The following is a 5,069-nucleotide window of genomic DNA, read 5'->3' as shown; positions in this document are numbered from 1 at the left end:
CCCAATATTTAAATATTTGATATTTTGGATAGACATCCTCAGAAAATGTTATCATACACACCTTTGCTTTCTTTACAGAAGATTGGTACACATAATTTAACATTTTCTTGATGTCTCAGGACTTGCATTAACACCTATCATTAGTATGTGTTGTTATATATTATGGTTATGCTGTGTTCAAGGTCTCTTGACACATATAGGTTAGTCCTTTTGCTTCCTGATCACATTGTTCTTCTGGCAGAGATTACTAGTTGCCTACCAAATCTATTATCTCCTTTCTCATGAACAGAATTCCAAATTTTAGCCACTCAGATAAAACACTTTCTTAACTTTCCTTATATCTAGATCTGAAGAGGCAACTAATTCCCTGCCAATAAGATGTAAGTAGGAGTGTTATATGGAATTTCTGGAAAGCTCCCTAATATGGAAGGATGTGTTCTTCTCTTCTTCTATCTTTTTGTTATTGGATATGATAATGGAAGGATTAATGTCTATCTTGGACCCGGAGGGGATCTTGAGACTAGAAACCACGAGCTAAAGATGGCAAAGTGGAAAAATGGGAGCCTTGGGTCCCTCAGTGAGCATTGAGAAATGTCTTCTCATATATCCCACCTACACTTCCAGGGATATAATCTTAATTTGGTTTTTGTCTCCAAAGTCACATTCCTTTTGGTGGTGGTTTATTCTCTCATTTTGCTGATTAGTGTGGGCATTGGATTCTTTTTTTTTTTTTTTTAAGATTTTATTTATTTGGCAGAGAGAGAGAGCACAAGCAGGGGAGAGAGAGAGGGAGAAGCAGACTCCCTGCTGAGCAAGGAGCCCGATGTGGGGACTGATCCCAGGCCCCTGGGATCATGACCTGAGTGAAAGGCAGATGCTTAACCAACCGTGACACCCAGGCGCCCGGGCATTGGATTCTTATGTAGCACAATCGAATACAGTCGGGAAGCTATCCATAGATTAAAATAAAAAGCAAGGTATTTGTAACTAAAAATGAAGGAACATTTCTTTTAACCAAAATTCTTCTTGAAATTCTTAAAGTTCGAAAGGTTGGCCTATTAGGAATGGTGGTTGACAAAGATAATTAGCGGTTAGGTTAAAATGACAACTGGAGGGGCGGGATTGATCTCGGGTTTGTAAGTTTAAACCCCACGCTGGGTGTAGAGATTACTAAAAAAAATAAGATCTTTTTAAAAAAATGACAAAGAACAGCAACAAAGTAGGAACTGCGAAACATTGATTTAGAAAGGCAGTTGGGAGTGGGCATTAGGAGGAAGTGATTGCAAATGGTAATTTAGAATAACATTTGGGAGTAGGTGGCTCATGAGACAAGATGGTATCTGAAAAAAGTGAACTAGCAACTAAATTATCTTGGATAGGGTATCATAGCAATTTTAATGTTATATTAACTCCTTTTCTCATCAATAATCAAAGCCAGGCATATCACTTGCTGAGACTTTGGAACACTCATATATATGTGGCTGTATACAACTACTCCCATTCTATGAAAATATAATTGTATGAAGTTACTCAAGCAGAGACGTATAATCCATACATATACATTCATAAATTACAAGGTGCAGAAGACATTGTGGGGAGGGGCACGGTACTTTCTTTTTAAGGCATAATCATGAAGGCAGATAAACTGCCTCTCCCTCTAGTGTGAGATTCTGTAACTAAAATAAAGGCTAATAGGGGCGCCTGGGTGGCACAGTGGTTGGGCGTCTGCCTTTGGCTCGGGGCGTGATCCCGGCGTTGTGGGATTGAGCCCCACATCGGCTCCTCCGCTGGGAGCCTGCTTCTTCATCTCCCACTCCCCCTGCTTGTGTTCCCTCTCTCGCTGGCTGTCTCTATCTCTGTCAAATAAATAAATAAAATCTTAAAAAAAAAAAAGGTAAAGGCTAATAAGCAGGAGTTAGAATCCTGCACTTGGGGGCCAGTATGACACTTAGTGGAGGAAAATAGGAAGCAGTGTTTAGAATAGGTTATTAAGTTCACCTTTAATTATAGCTAGCCAAGGATAGGTCAGAGCCACAAAGGTGATTAAACCTGAGAAAGCTTGTGGATGAGATTTTAATTTTTTTAAAGTATTATTTTTATTTATATTATATTTATTTATTTAAACATACTATTGATGGTTGTAAATAAATACGGAGGAGCACCTGGCTGGCTCAGTCAATAGAGCATGCGATTCTTGATCTCGGAGTTGCAGGTTCACGCCTCACATTGGGTGTAGCGATTACTAAAAAAAAATAAATAAACTTTAAAAAAATATGGAGGGGTGCCTGGGTGGCTCAGTTGGTTAAGTGACTGCCTTTGGCTTGGGTCATGATCCTGGAGTTCTGGAATCAAGTGCCGCATCCAGCTCCCTGCTCGGCAGGGAATCTGTTTCTTCCTCTGACCCTCCCCCCTCTCACGCTCTCTCTCTTTTTCTCATTCTCTCTCTCTTAAATAAATAAATAAAATCTTTAAAAATAAATAAATAAATAAATAAATAAATAAATAAATACATATGGACAAATAATCAAATCTGCTAGTCTTTCCTTTAAAGTTTGTGGAAAAGTTTCAAAGTATAATGCCTAGCAGGAGCATCTTATAACTAGTACCCTCTACCTAATTGTATTAATTATTTTGGAAAGCAATTTGATAACTTCTATTAAAAGCCAAAATTTTTTTCAATAGTCTCATTTTGGAAATATATACAAAGGAATTAATCATAAAATATGGAAGTAATATGTATAAAACTTGGTACACACAAAGCTTGAAACAACCCAAATGTCCAGTATTATTTGCTCATTCATTTATTCATTAAGCAATTTTTTTCTAAGTACCACCTATGTTCCAAGCACAGGGGTGAAACAGGGAATAAAAGAAAGTTCCTTCCCTCACAGAACTTACATTTCAGAGGAGGAGATAGGATATAAACAAACAAGGTGCATGATCTCAGGGTCCTGGGATCCAGCCCTGCATCAGGCTCCCTGCTCAGTGGGAGGTCTGCTTCTCCCTCTCCCTCTGCTGCTCCTGGTCTCTCTCTCTCTCAAATAAATATATAAAATAAAAATCTTAAAAAATGAAAATTAACAAACAAGCATAATACATATACTATATATATAGTATGTCAGATCGAGAAAAATGAAACAGTAAGGGGGATAGGGAGTACATAGAAAGATGGCTGTTCTTTATTCATTGTTTTTTTTATTGCCCCTGAGGTTAGAGAGCTGCTGTTCTGTACAGGGAGTCAGATAGGCTTCAGGGGTAGTGACATCTGAGACCTGAAGGAAGTGAGGAAACAAGGCTTGAAGCTATCTGGCAGAAGACGTGTCCATCAGAAAAAGCAAGTCTTGAGGCAACAGCATGCTTGGCATTGTCAAGAAATAGCGAGGAACTCAGTGTGACTGGAGCAGAATGAACTAGTAGGAGAGTAGCAGATTAACTTCAAAGACTCAGAGAATACCAAATCTTGTAGGAATTATAGGCCATTGTAAGAATTTGCATTTTACTGTGAGTAAGATTGGAAGTCATTGGAGTATTCTGAGCACAAAAGTGATAAAATGGGATCTAGCTTTAAAAAGGATGGTAGGGAGGGTGAGAGATAGCACAGAGACCAGTTAGGCAACTATTGAAATAATCCAGATGAGAAACCACAGCAGGTTGGGTCACGGTGGTAATAATGGAGTGATGAATGTGGTTGGATTCTGGACATCTGAAAGTAGACTGAATGTGAGGGATAAGAGAGAGGAATTAAGGAGGATTCAGTCTTCGGGCGGAGTAGCTGGAAGGATGGAGTTGCCTCTATTCACACCTTTGGTGTTCTCATTTTGGCTCAGTGTTATATGCTGTGACGGATTAAAGTTCATCTGGCAGCTGAACACCATGCAGTGAGTGACCTCAGGTGATGCCATGTGAAAGAGAATACTTGCCTAGCTGAGACAGGCTCAAATTTCCAATCTACAAAATTGTGAGCTAAAAAAAAAAGAAGAAGAATTTGTTTCAGACACTAAATTTTAGGTTAATTTTAGGTTAATCTCTCTTGTTGCAGTAGATAACCAGAACAAAGAACCATCTCTTTGCTGATGACCCACAAATTGCCAGAACCTCTCATCTGAATTTGACATTCATATTCAATTGCATATCCGACATTTCCACTTGGATTTATTGGGTTGTCTTATTTTGGGTTCTACCGGAAGCAGACTCCGAGACAAGGATTCAAGTACAAGTAGCTTACTTGGGAGGTGATCTCAAGAAACACCAGCAGAGTAATGGGGAAGTGAGACAGAGAAAGAAAGCAGACAATAATGGGTGTGTTATTAAGCCAGGTATCACTGAAGAAAACTGCTCCGTACTGTTGGGAAGCTTGGAGAATTCATGTCAAACCTGTATCTCGCAGTTTTCACACTCCGACGGCAAGGGAGCTGGAACACTTACATGCAAACTTGTAAGAGTCATTGGTTGAGGCGGCTCCTGGGGAAGCTAATGCTAACTTGTAAGAGTCATTGGTTGAGGCGGCTCCTGGGGAAGCTAATTCCCCACGGGTCTGCTTTAGGCAAAGTTTTAGGAAAAAAGCCCTCAGGTGAAGAAATGAAAACCGTGGGGGTGGGGAGCACATTAAAGTGGGAAAGTTGAGGAAATACGAGCAGGACTCTGACAGCATTTGCTAGGACATTAACATTTTAATGATTCCAGAACAATTGTTTGTTGTTTTGTTGTTGTTTTTGTTGTTGTTGTTGTTTAAAGATTATATTTTTAGGTAATCTTTACACCCAATGTGGGGCTCAAACTTACAACCCTGAGATCAAGAGTTGCATGCTCCACTGGCTGAGTCAGCCAGGTGTCCCTCCAAAACAATTGTTTTGTAGAATGTTCTATACACTGGCTACTGGGAGATAGTTTTCCATGGTCTCACATTTCTTCTTGACTTGTGAGCAGAAGCGCAACTGTACTTTTGTCCTGGATTACCTTTCCAAAGATATTTGGATAGTTAACACCCTTGGAAGCTAAAGTTTATTATTACCCAATGCAATAAAGGTAACAGCTCTCTAAAGCAAAAGTCAGGCATATTTGCTTGCAGC

Source organism: Ursus arctos, unplaced genomic scaffold (assembly GCF_023065955.2).
Source record: "Ursus arctos isolate Adak ecotype North America unplaced genomic scaffold, UrsArc2.0 scaffold_26, whole genome shotgun sequence".
NCBI lineage: Eukaryota > Metazoa > Chordata > Mammalia > Carnivora > Ursidae > Ursus > Ursus arctos.
This window is presented reverse-complemented; position numbering follows the sequence as displayed.